This window comes from Marmota flaviventris, chromosome 6, assembly GCF_047511675.1.
Source record: "Marmota flaviventris isolate mMarFla1 chromosome 6, mMarFla1.hap1, whole genome shotgun sequence".
Taxonomy (NCBI): domain Eukaryota; kingdom Metazoa; phylum Chordata; class Mammalia; order Rodentia; family Sciuridae; genus Marmota; species Marmota flaviventris.
The window spans coordinates 34,051,936-34,066,327 of NC_092503.1; the positions used below are offsets into that span (position 1 = coordinate 34,051,936).

General features: G+C 36.8%; 1 long non-coding RNA gene and 1 pseudogene across 1 annotated transcript; one reads left to right on the top strand and one right to left on the bottom strand.

Moving 5' to 3' along the window:
- The window catches only part of LOC114102131 (large ribosomal subunit protein uL29m pseudogene), a 118,847-nt pseudogene extending 110,940 nt beyond the window's left edge, over positions 1 to 7,907 (bottom strand).
- A 1,689-nt stretch (positions 7,908 to 9,596) lies between these two features.
- LOC114102140 (uncharacterized) lies at positions 9,597 to 10,397 on the top strand. Its single transcript, XR_003584440.2, has 2 exons — positions 9,597 to 9,831; positions 10,036 to 10,397. It is a non-coding gene; the product is annotated as an uncharacterized lncRNA (long non-coding RNA).
- Positions 10,398 to 14,392: the final 3,995 nt, after the last annotated feature.

A 14,392-nucleotide genomic window follows, 5' to 3' on the forward strand; every position in this document is an offset into this window, starting at 1 on the left:
TTTAGTCAGCTTTATTCGCTTTTGTGACTAAAAGATCTGACCAGAATAATTTTAGTGTAGGAAAAATTTATTTGAGGGCTCTAGGATTCTAGGAGATGCAAAAGGATTTATCAAAGGATTTAGGAATGGCTTTGAAAGCTAATATTTCAGGGCAAAGGAATTTTCCTCATCTCTCTCATATTATGCCATGCAAATATATTACTTCTGTCTCATTTAGCATGGTTCATATTTATGGGGCACCTCTATTTTTCAAGTATTTTGTAAGAATCAGGGGAGTCAAAGATGAATATGGCATGATACTTTTACCCTCAGGAACTTCACAGTTTATTGAAGAAGATCAAACAGTTTCAGAGATCTTAGCAGGCAGCTGGCTCCATTCCTTGGGGCTCGAGGTGAGGCTGAATATCATGGTGGAAGAGTATGGTAGAGGGAACCAGCTCACATGATGATCAGGAAGCAGACAGAGGTCTCCACTTGCCAGATACAAATATATACCCAACAGCCACACCCCCACTGAACCACTTCCTCCAGCCACACCCCACATGCCCCTAGTCACTATCTAGTTAATCCCATCAGAGATTAATTTGCTCATTAGGTTAAGGATATAACTCAATAATTTCTTCTCTGAAACTTCTTGCATTGTCTCACATGTGAGCTTTTGGGGGCACTACATCTAAACCATAACAACCTGTACAAGAAGAGAGTTACTATCTTGACAATAGAGCATACAGTTGTCACAACTGGATTTATAGTACACCTGGGACCACTTGGAATGTGTCCAAGGTCCACATGGGACCGTGATTTAGGAAAAGCAATTTCCAGTTTTCAACTTTCATGTATTGAATGTATACACTTCAAAAACTGCTTGTCTTCCATATCTCTTTTTACAGTATCTCTTTTCACACTTTATAAAAGAAAAACAAATAACTTAATCTTTTGTGAGTTGAATTGTATTGTATCATATTCTCCTTGTTAAAAAAAAAAAAAAAAAAAGCTTTTGCAGGGTGTGGTGGTGCTCACCTGTAATCCCAGCAGCTGGGGAGGCTGAGGCAGGAGGATTGAAAGTTCAAAGCCAGCCTCAGCTTCAGCTTCAGTGAGCCTCAGTGAGGCACTAAGCAAGTCAGTAAGACCCTGTCTCTACGTAAAATACAAAATAGGCTGGGGATGTTGCTCACTGGTCAAGTGCCCCTGAGTTCAATCCACGTAACCAAAAACAAAATAAAACAAAAACAAAAAAAAACTTTTGACGTGCCAATAAATGCAGAAAGGGACAATTTCAAATATAGTATTGGTTACAATACTGAGTAACTGAACAATCTAAATGATTTGCTAAGAACTCCATGTTTGAGAGTGTTCCTTTTTAATATTTTTCATTAAAAACAGATGAGAATCTAAAGGAATTCTTAACCAATAGATTATTAAAATCTAGTTGTTGATGATAGATCGCTACAGAATTTTTGTTATGTAACTCAGAAGGAGTTCAAAGAATTGAATAACAGAGCTGCAACAAATTCCATCTAATTTCATTTACATATTTAGAGGAACTGTGTTTCTTAATGCTTATATCTACAATAATTAAGAAATAAATATATTACCGTTAATTTCAGTAGCAAGTAATATTCACACATAGATTCAGTCCCTTTTCTCTCACGAGAAGATGAATTTCCAAGTTTTTTATGTTTAATGCATATTTATCAAAACGTCTACAAATATTGTTTTGATAGATTATACACTAATAATAATGTTGAGAACTCAATCAACATGGAGTGTTTTAACACCTAAAGCCTTTTGTTCATGAACTTGGATCATTTCAAATGTTATAGGGTAATAAAAATTTTGTAGCATAAAAATGTATCATAAATATATATTATCATAAAGAAGTAGACTAGAAGTGTGAGGTAAAAAAGAAAAAAGAAAAAATCTATCCTACAATTAAGGAAAAGTACATATATATGTATGTAAGTACACATGTATAACTATTATCTATTTATCTATCTGCAACATTTGTAGGTATAGATAAAGTTGCTAAAATTTTACTTTAAAATGTCAATGTTCTCAATATATGGATGTTATAAACGCTGCATTTAATAAAAATTACAAGGATGAATATAAGAAAACAAAAATATTTGAAAGGCTACAAAGTTGGTTAAGGAAGGGTACATGAGCAAAACCTTTGAGGCCCATGGGAAAAAATATTGCCTTCTGACAGACTTTCCAGCTCATCTTAAGAAAGCCGAGTTTCCCAGTTATTGAAATTAGATTCGGTGTGCAGGAGGCAATTCTAGATTTCATATTTGTAACATACAAATCTTTTTTTAATGAATAAAATATTTCTGCTTATCTTTGTGCTCTGCATTACCTCCCAGGAAAAAACAGACAAAGAAGTGAAGGGAACCACTCATTCAAGAAGGTGGAACTTAAATTCTGCCTGCAGCACCTGTTTATTTCTATGACTGAGAAAAAAGGAAAAGATAATCAATAAGTTCTTCAAATCTATTCTGTTGTTATAGGCTAAAAATATTTAATGGTTTAAGCATTTTGGCAGTGCAGGAAATATCCCCATATAACTTGATGTTTAAAGAAAACCAAAATTAAAAATGAAGTAAAGTTTTATAACGGTAATTTCAGTCAAGCAATAAAAATATTTACATTTATGTGTAGCTTTGTAATAATTATATTAGCTGGGAAGTAAAAGACCAAATAAAACTAATAAGCAAACTTCCTTGACTTATATAAGTACATGTTGAATGAGCAATGAAATTTTTATTTAAATTCAATGATTTTATATTTGCAATGAAAAAAAGCTTGAAATTGAAATCCAACAGGATTCAGAGTAAATTGAACTGACATTCTAAAAACAATTGTTTTATTCCTAATCATGGGTAATGAACTAAGTTTTAAATGTTTTGGTCCTATTTAAATTCTTCTACCTATATTGGAAGGTTATTTCTAGAATCACATATGTGTCAAAATTTCCATTAAGAAACTTCATTTTTCTTCCCATACTGGAAATTAAGTTATAACTTGGCCTATTTAAAACAGGTTGCCAATAAATATTTGAAGATAATAAAGTTGTCTTGGTTGGCCTGCAAACTGACAAATCTATTATGGATATATGTAAATTTCCAGAAGACACCTGAAATTTTATTTCTATCATTAAAAAGATGTATGAAAGATGTATGTAGGGTTGGGGCTGTGGCTGAGTGGTCACGCACTTGCCTGGCATGTGTGAGGCACTGGGTTTGATTCTCAGCACCACAAATAAATAAATAAAATAAAGGTCTATCAACAACTAAAAAAAAAAAAGAGTTGCATGTATACATGTACACACACATATAAGTATATCCTTGTATGTTACATGTAATGTGTTATATATGTTATGTATACACATGTATACATGTAATGTACATGTATATTGGCTGTTTATCTATCAATCATCTATCTAGACATAATGAATTATCATCTCTATGCCTGGTTCCAGGCTACTGTTAGCCAGCTGGTAGTGCCGCTAGACAGTATAGTCAGTAGGACAAATATAATCCACAGCTTGGATGATCTGCTTACAGATAAGAGACAGGACCATACACAATAAAGGAGACCAGTCAGTCAGACCTGGAGTTGAAATCTGTTCCTGCCACCTACAAGCTGGCCTAGCTAGCACCGTGATTTTCAAGGAATGTTTCATAGAACAGTGTCAACTGCACATTCCTTATTGCTGGTCTACCAATCAAAATTGAAAAGATCAGATAAATTAACAAGTAAGAAGCAAAATTTTTGTCACATTACAAATTCAGAATTGAGCTTCAGTGTTTAGAAAGCTGCTTAAACATTCATATAGAATGGGTTGACTCACCTCAATTAATAAAGCACAGAACAGCTTAGGTGTTTTTAAAATCACATGATGAGCTGGATGTGGTTGAGCAGGCCTGTAATCCCAGGGATTTGGGAGGAAAGTCCCAAGTTTGAGGCTAGCCTCAACAATTTAGTGAGAACCCGTCTCAAAACAAAATAAAATACAAAAAAACCCCCAAAATTACAGGATGAGTCCCTTCCTAAACATACTATGTGGACTCAAAGGTACCTATCAATTTGCACAGCAAGACCTTGTTACAAAATCATATGTTAAGGTTAGTTTGTCAACTATAATCCCGAAGTGTTAAATTTAGATTTTTTTTCCATTAAAAACAATTTCAATTTATAATTCTACAGAGTAAATTATTGGATTTGACCTCTGATAAAATATAAACTCTGAATATATTGCACCATTTACTTCATTTTGAATACTGTTAAAACAAACATTCAAGATAGCTATAATTGCTTTAAAGTCCTTTCTGCCATTCCCATCAACAGAGCCCTGTGAGATTTGTTTCTTTACCAGAAGTTGTTATCAAAATTAAAAAGATTAGATAAGTTAACAAGTAAGAAGCAAACTTGTCACATTACAAACTGTGTGGAGTTTCAAGTATTTTGTTTTGAGATATGGCTTTTCACTCATACTTTTGTTCAGTTATAATTATGAAGTGAGAGAAAGATTAAGTGAAATAGTTATTTTCTATATAAGTTGTTTACGTGTATATTTTCACAAAACAATGAGGACAATTCTAAAATTTTTAGTGTCATATTTATATCAATGATATGAATTAAGATAGAATTTTATGTCTATTGAGTCTATAATGCATATTAGAATTGTATTTTATATGCCTTTTAAATTTGTTCATTTAATTGGATTTCTAATAACTCACTTTTATTTGTATTTTCCAAATGTATGAATTCATGACAGATTAAGGGCAAAAAGTAAAAAGAATCAATCTTTAGCCACAAATGATTTGAGAATCACTAAATTAGGAGACTTTTTGGCACATTCTATAAAACAAGAATGTCAATACTTTAGCCTGTCATGATGGCACACTCCTGTAATCCCAGAGACTCCCAACACGAGAGAATCTCAATTTTGAGGCCAGACTCCGCAACTAAGTGAGGCCCCAAGCAACTTAGTGAGACCCTGGCTCAAAATTAAAAAAAAAAAAAAAAAAAGAAAAGAAAAAGAAAACAGTACTTTTAAAATTGTATAATTAAAATCATTAGTGAAACATCCTTAGACTCTAAAAGTTTAGTCACTCAATACATGCAATCTCTTACTCTTGCTGCATTTAGACTTTATTTTTTTTTTATGGCATGTGTGAGGCACTGGGCCAGTCTTGAACCCCTGCGCTCAACGGATCCTCCTGCCTCAGCTGCCCAAGTAGCTAGGACTTATAGGTACATGCCACCATGCCTAGCTTCATTTGGACTATTCTAATAATGATATCTAGCTTCTTTGACGCCATGTACTGTTCCACCTTCTTCACATGTATTAATTCATTCAATCCTCCGTGTCTTCTGAAATTAGTAATATTTTTAGTTTCATTTGATAGATGAAGAAACTGAAGCCCTTTGTAATAGTTTTTACCAGGTGATGCTATAATAAATAACAAACAACCCCAAATTCAAGTAGCTTATTCCAACAAATATTCATTTGCTGGTTGTATTATAATTTGGTGACTTGTACATCACTTTCCTTAGCTCTTTTCTATGAGTCTTTTTATTCCAGGCCATAAACTAAAGGAGAAAATATCATTTTCTTTGTAGAAGGAAAGACCAAGGAGATAGTGGAAACTCACAACAGCTCTTGAAGCTGCTTGCTGGACAGGGTGTATACCATGTTTACTCGCATTCCACTGGCCAGAGCACATATGTGGCCAAACTCAAGGTCAATTTTATCCTCTTATAAGAATGGGAAGTTATTTGGGGGCACTATAGTACAGTTAGCCATAGTTACTCAACCTGGAAGTGGTTGTGCTAATATTCAAACCTGGCAGTTGAGTGCCAGGGTTGCCCTCTTCACCATAGCATCACATTTCCTATTCCCAAGAGTGTTGAATCAAATGGAGGAAGAAAAATACCAGCAGTGCTTCTTCTCTCCTTCTGCATCCAACATGGGATGAAGATTGATGACCTCATAGAATCCATGAAGCCATATAAGAAACCCCAGGGCAAGTTCAGGGTCTCTCCAAGCTATAGTGTTTCATCATGGGTATATCTTCAATCACAACAGGATGCCTTAGGACAGCACAGGTGAGATAAGTAATACATGTCCATGTTCCAGTTCTACATAATGACAAATGTTAGGATTTAAGGCTATGTATTCACCTTCATTTTATTTTTGGCAGGGGAGGGAGCGGTGCTGGGATCACATCCAGAGCGTCATGCATGCTAGGCAAGTACTCTACCACTGAGTTACATCCCAGATCCTTCCTTCTCTTTAAAAAGAAAGAAAGAAAGAAAAAAGATTTCACTTAAGAAAAAAACAGTGGGCTGGGTTTGTAGCTCAGAGGTAGAGTGCTTGTCTGGCATGTGTGAGGCACTGGCTCAATCCTCAGCACCACACCATCTACAACTTAAAATATTTTTTTTAAACAGAAAGAAAAAAGAAAACCTACCTTTTCAAAAAGTGCATTTTTCACTGCTTATAGTATTATACTGAGGTTTCCAAGTGGGTGTTTTTAACATTATATGGAAGATGCAATGTTAACCATATATTTTGAAATGTCTGGCTTAATATGCATATAATATAGTGTATTTATAATTTTCTCTTTTGTATAAGTCTATGTGTAGATTGTTTGCCACCTAGTGGCAGTTGTTTTCAACTCAAACATTAATATTCATGACCAATTTTAATTAGTTTGGCAGTGTGCTTCTTTTTTAAGGAAAGATTCCAAAGTCATAAAATGTTAAAAAGTGTTGACAATGACATTATTCTGCTCTAGCAAACTTAAAAAAAATACCTTGCAAATTTGGTTCATATTTAATCCTTGACAATGACAAATGAGGCAGTGCATTCAGAAGTCATTTCCTGTTGCAGAAGAATGTAGAGAATGATAAAATGAACATTTCAATTTTTAGCAAATAATACTAGGATGTTCTCTGGATGTGTTGGTTTTGTTTTGCATTCAATGTGGCTTGGCAAAATATAGATACACAGTTGCTGAATTCATTGATTTATCATAGCACATTTTGGTGTATGTGACTAAAGAGTTAATCAGTTTTTCCTGGTAGTCATATTTTAGTTTTTAATATTTATTAAAAGTCATTTTACAGTCAAAAATCTCCTAAGATCCTGGGCAGCACAGTTGGAATAATTCTTACAAATATAATATAAAGCAGCATTCCCAGTTTTTTAAAAAAAACATAAAAATCTCAAATTCTGTATTCAGTGTATTTAAATATATTAGAATGGTTGGGAGAGAGAGAGAGATGGAATTTGGAAATGAATTTTAAAAGGAGCAAATGAAGAAATGAATCAATGACTAAGCTAACAGGAAAGGGCTTAGATGATAATGTGCCTTACAGTCAGATCAATGATGATAATGTGCCTTAAACAGAGATCAGTGATGAAGAAAATCAACTCAATCTCCTAACAAGAGAGTCAAGTAATGCTGATGCTTATCTCAAATTTAAGAATCAAATTCAAAAATATTTTTTTAAAATCACAATTTTCTCTCCTGAGCAGAGGAGATATTTCTGCCAAACCCAGGAGATAATTATTTTAACTAGATGATTTTTGTTTTGGGCTAATTATAGACAGTGTGAAGTTATTTATATTTCAAGTTCACTGGGCATTGAGATTTTGAATATTCAGTTCTTAAATATACAGTAATTAAATTGTATATTGAACTTAGGGTAGTAGTCTGATTAAAAAAATACTTGGTGGAGAAAGAATAAAAAAGAACAGAGATAAAGACTGAGATATTTAAGGAGAGAAATAGTTGGCCTACTTGGTCAGCATTTCTCAAATTTGGGGAGCTCCCCCTTTCATGCTGGGCGGTGCTCCTAGAAAAAGATGGTGTTGCAAGGACACTGTTGCCCATTTTAGCCACAGTGATAGTCTCCACTTGGTGTTTCTCAGACACACTTGACTAAATGATCTTTGTTCCTATAAAGAAAGACATTCACCCCCTGCAAAAACAGCTTTCCATGCCCACTTTGGGAAATCCTCATACAGTCAGACTCTTCTCCACCATTGCTCTATTTAAACCTGTGTTTTTCCTTTTACCATAGTCTTTATGATGTCTGAAAGTTATAACAATTTCTTTACAAATATAAACACAAAGGTAAAAGTAGTATGTCAGAGTTCTCCTGAGAAACAAGCCTGATAAGACATATGTATATTAGATATACAGAATGATTTGCTATGAGAGATTTGTCATGTGATCATGGTAGCTGAGACGTCCCAAGGTCTTCCATCTGCAAACTGAAGGCTCAAGACAGCTGGTGGTGTGGCTCCAGTCCAAACCAGGGGAACCATGGCATAAATCCCACTCTGAATCCAGAAGCGGGATACATGAGGTGATGTTATAAGTCCTGGCTGGAGCCTGAGAACCTGGAGCACCACTGTCCAAGGGCAGGAGAAGATGGATGTCAAGAGTTCCACAAGGGAATATGAACCCACCCTTCTTCTGCCTTTCTGTTCTATCGGGGCCTTGCATGGTTTGGGTGATGCTCACTCATGTTGGTGAGGGATCCTTCTTTACTCAGCCAACCCATTCAAATAATTATCTCTTCCAGAAAACCCCTTACAAGCCTACCCAGAAGTAAGGTTTGACTAGCTATCTCATATGCTTTAGTCCCACAAAGCAGACATATAAGAATAACCACCCCAAGGAGTATATATGCTTCTAGAAAAACTTTAAACCAAAAGAGAGATTTTGAGATAAAAGGTTTTGTTTCAAAAAATGAAACCATACCACAGATCTTTAACAGCATCTCTCCTTTCTCATTAACATATCTCAGACTTCCCTCCTTGTCAGTGTATTCACATTATGTACCTTATGCTTTTTTACCAGCCACACAATATTGCTGAATGGGGTTGAACACAAGGCCTTGGGAGCAGGGCAAATTGCTGACAGAGACAAGGCTTTAAGGTTGGGCACCAGGAGAGGATGGCTTCAGGCCTTGGGCAACATGAAGGAGGAAGGAATCAGTTATGAACACAAGCAATGGCAGTAAAGTGGGAAAAAAGAGACAAAAAGAAGCCATGGAGATTAGGAACAGGCTGGGGGACAATGACATGTGTGTGGAGGTAAAACAATATTAGGTACAATTTTTGAACATTTACCATATGCCCAACTCTAGGCTAACGTACTTTATGTCCACCTTTTATTCTTTCTTTAATCATCATACAAAAAAAGTCCTGTGAGACAGGCATTATTGTCTCCATCATGCTTGAGCAAACCAAGGATTTGGTCACTCAAGTAAACTAGTGAGGTTGCGAGGCTGGCAAAGGGCAGGATGTCTGTCTGATTGGAGTAGTGTTGTGGTTTGGATGTGAGGTGTCCCCCAAAAGCTTAAGTGTGAGACACAATGCAAGAAGGTTCAGAGAAGAAATGATTGGGTTATAAACATCTTAATCCAATCAGTGGACTAATCCCCTAGTAGGGATTAACTGAGTGGCAGCTGAAGTGGTAGGGTGTGGCTGGAGGAGGTGGGGACTGGGGTGTGGCTTTGGGTTATATATTTGTATCTGGCAAGTGGAGACCTCTCTCTCTCCCCTTCCTGATCATCATGTGAGGGGCTTCCTTCTCCCACATTCTTTCACCACGTTGTTGTGCCTCACCCGGAGATGGGAAGAATGGAGCCTGCTGTCTGTGGATGGAGACCTCTGAAACTGTGAACCCTCAAATCCTCTACAGTTGTTCTGGTCGGGTCTTTTATTCACAGCAGTGAAAAAGCTGACTAAAACAAACAGCGAGGCCTACTTCTCACTGCAGAGCCCAGGACCAGGTGCACATCTAGGTGAGAGACGCTGTGGTGATTCTGATTGACTTCAGGCCTGGCCTGACCACAGGACTCAGGGCAGTTCCCAGACTACACTAGCTGGCTTTCAGGAGGATAGGAGGTGGGGGAGGTGTCAAAGACAAGGTGGGGAAAATGCTTCCATGCCCTGTTGTTTGTTGTTTTCCTGAATGTGAGGTTGTTTTGTATCCCTTTTCTCCTAAGGCCAGCTGAAGAATGTCAAAGTTGTGTGGTTTTACATCCTGGAATCTCCCTTCTCCTGACCAGCTTTCTCACACTCTCTCAAAAACCCATCACTGGCCCTGCCCCCAGCTCCACCCTGGGAAGAGGACTTTCCCTTCTTCAGCCTCCTGCCAGCCACAGTTCTCTCCACTTCACCACACCCCACCAGCTCAGGCTCAGCACACTCAGCTGCAGGTTCCTGAGGTGCAGACATGTCCTGTTGTCCATGCGTGCAGTGCCTACAGTGACTTTCCTGGCACACCAGCAGCAGGAGAAGAGGAGCTCAGAAATATTTGTTGAATAAATGGCAAGAAATTTGGTCTAATTCAAGAGCAAAGAGAGAACAGGTGTCTAAGATTCACTTCTTTGATTTCCTGGGGAATAACATAATGGGAAAGGCAAAATATTGTGAATGGACATAATGCTGATATAATTCACCGGGAAAGGAGCTGGAAGGTGTGTGGCCTCGTCTGCCAAAGTGAAAGAAAAGAAATTGAAATAGTCTGTATTTCAAATGTTTTATTCAATTTTTGCTATCAATAGTTCAGGTATCAAGAGTCCAACCAGCCAGGTCCTTGTAGTGCGTGCCTGAAATCCCAGCAATTGGGGGAGTCTGAGGCAGGAGGATCAGAAGTTCAAGGCCAGCCTCAAAAACTTAGGAAGGACATAGGCAATTTAGTGAGACCCTGTCTCAAAATTAAAAAAAGGGCTGGGGACGTGGCACAGTGGGTAAGTGCTCCAGGTTCAGTCCCCGCAGTACCAAGAGGGGAAAAAAAAAAGGGAGCCCAATCATACACAATATACATATATGTATTTATGACATGCATACATGCCTGGGTATACATGTGTATATATGTACATCTTACATATGTAATTTTTATGTAAATTATATATAATACACTTCACATGCCTCTAAGAAGTTCCATCATATGTGCCTAAACATCAGCTATTGCTATAGACACTTTTAGATGTTGACATATCATGGTTTATTTTATGAAACTCTTCATCATAAATTAGTTCCTTTTATATCGAGGGAAGATTTGCAGAACAAAAAGTCCTCACAAGAGAGATGTTGGTGAGTCACCTCCATTTTGGTGACTCATGCCACTTTGGTTTCATAACCCTTTTAGTAATATGATAATAGTAATGCTTAATGTGTCTGGGCCTCTACAGAGCTCTGAAGATCACATACGCAGTGTGCAGCCGTGAAGAGGGGCTTTGGAATCTAAATTTCAACTATACTACTCCTGATTTGTGTGCATTTGGGTGAGAGCTAAACTTTAATTTATGTATCATCTCTTCATTAAGCGGCTATTTTGAAGATTAAAGGAGGTAATCAACCAAAGAACCAAATTCATTATATTCTAAAAAATGTTGCACACATTTTGATCCTTTTCCTTTGCCTCTAAATGACAACAGTAGTGTCAGACAAATAGGCACAATAGGCATCAGCATTGGGTTAAGTTAAAATGTGAATTTCTCTATTTTACATTGCTATTTTTAATAGCAATCATCAAGGTGAAACTTAGCGACCCACCTTAGATGGTATATGTTTAAGGAAGTCTTAGCAACCCACCTTAGATGGTATATGTTTATGTCTTTCCTGGGAATTATATGCCATCTTCTCTGACATTCAAACTTCCCTGTGAGGAGAGGCAAGGGAAGGATAAGAATGTGAAATACAGAATTGTGTGTTTTGAGCAAATGACTTCTCCCCATATCTTTCTGGAGTAGATCATTTGTGTGATAAAGTGAGGCATGACTAGGCATGATTACACACATTGTAATCCAAGTGACTTAGGAGGCTGAGGCAGGATAATTGTAAGTTGGAGGACAGTCTGGTCAATTTAGAAAGACCCTATCTCAAAATAAAATACAGAAAGGGCAGAAGGTATAGGGCAGTGGTAGAGTACCCCTGGGTTCAATCCCTAGCAATCCCCCACCCCCGAAATACACATATAGAGTGAGACATGGAGAAGTAAGGTAAACTTGGCCAAGACAGAAACAAAGTCAGATACCAAGAGTAAGCAACATTGGAAAACTGGTGTTTTATATTCTAGAAGTTTCTGTGGCTTCCTGTGGGTTTTTTTTTTCTGCGTGTGTATGTGTGACTCATTTGACTTCCTATGGTTTGTATGCCACAGAGATTTGCAACAATACAGAGAAGATATATTGTACCAGCCCTCCTAACATTTCAATTCAACCAACATTTACTCAGCCCAGACTGGAAATATTAAGTCTAAATGTCTCTTCCATCCCATGTAAGGCTTCCCTTACTCTTCTTGCTGATTAGGGAAATCTTCCCTTACTCTTCTTGCTGATTAGGAAATCCTAATTTAAATCTTAGGATGAATGATTTGTTCCTTGGTAAAATAGAGTTGCTGTTTTTTTCCCCCTTGTATCAGTACTAGTATCAATATTTCCTGTTAGTAATCTGTTCATTAAAGTGAATAAGCTTGCCAGATCCTTTTCTCTATTTTTATAATGAGAAGGAGGGAGTGACATAGAACAGTGAAAAATGAAAAAGGAAGGCTGTGGGTACCTCGTGTAGATTGACCTCACAGGATTCTGTGATTTGATTCCCCGTACCACTTGGTTTACAGTCCTATTCAGGAAAGGATGTGGTTGGTACATGTACTGGTAGAACATAAACAGTTACTAAAATCATAATTTTGAAGAACATTTAATAAGATGGGAAAAGACTCCATATATCATTAACTAAACAGAATAGGATCAATAATCATTTATATCATATGATCCTAATTTTATAATGCACGTGTGCATGTGAGTGTATATGTTTATCTGTGTGTGGGGGTGTGTGTGTGGAATGAGCTATTTTCGTGAAGTCAGAGCCAATTGGGAGCCTGGCCTGTGGTATTAAACCTCCCACCCTGCAGGGGTCCCCAGTAAGCTCAGGACAACCCGGCCTCTCAGGTTTATAAAAATCTTCCAGGAGCTGTGGTTGCTACTGTGGTGTCTCCTTCTATTTCCTGATGGAATACAATTAAAAGAACTTCAGACTATACAGAAGGGTGAAAATATGACTATTTGTGATCATCTATTTTCTTTCCATATCCTAGAGGTAAACTCTGTAGTGGCTTTCAGAAAGGTTTTATTTTTATGCAAATACCTATCCTTCCCCTACCTATCATTATACTGTTTTGTATCATTCTACTTTGTATTTCATGTGCTTTAAACAACTTTTCATATCAGTATTTATTATATTTCACAAAATGTGCTATATGTCAAGCCCTCATCTAAACGCCTCACAAATGTTAGATCATTTAAGCTTCACAACAACTTATGAGTGAGTACCATTCTTATGTTCATTTTACTGACAAGCAAAGTGAGAGAATGCAGAGATTATGATACTTGACATAGACAGCCCCAGTTATAAGTGGTGGGCAAATTCCTTTATGGTTCCAGAATCTGCACCGAGCCTCTAGAATCTATTCCTAATCTCTTAACTGAGCAGCTAACTGGCATACCTAATATGTATAAATCTCAGAAGACAGATAGCTGTCATTTTTCTTATTCCCTTGTATAAATTATCACAATCTATTCATCTAATGTCTTATTTATTAGTGCGCAGGTTGTTTGGGATTTTTAATTATTATAAAAATAATTACAAAAATTGCATTTATCATTTATCTCTGTAAATGCTCTGTAGAATCTCGGGATAAATGCTTAGCAGTGAAGATGCAAAATCAAAAGATAAATTATTTAAACATTTGATAAATAATGTCAAATTATTTCACAAAAGTTTGTACTGACTTCTCTCTTATTAACAGTCTGTGACAGTGCTTATTTCTCTCACATCCAAATGCTGTTTGTTTACTTTATCAGCAGAGGAAGAAAGAAGCTACGATTGGTCTTTCACTATTTCTATTGGCATTTTTAAAATTAAGAGTGTAGGGAATGCTTTTAACTGTTTATGGAGCAATTATATTTTTCTCCTAAGAGCAGTCTTTTTTGACTTGTATTCTTTGACAATTTCTCCAATAAGATTTTTTTTTATTGATTACCAATTTGTTTTTTTTTTAATTTTTTATTGTTGGTTGTTCAAAACATTACAAATTTCTTGACATATCATATTCCACACTTTGATTCCAGTGGGTTATGAACTCCCACCTTCACCCCATACACAGATTGCAGAATCACATCAGTTACACATCCATTGATTTACATATTGCCATACTAGTGTCTGTTGTGCTCCGCTGCCTTTCCCATCCTCCACCCTCCCCCCTCCTCACCTCTCCCCTCCCCTCCCCTCCTCTCTCTCTACCCCCTCCACTGTATAACCCTGAGGGTCTCCTTCCATTTCCATGCAATTTCCCTT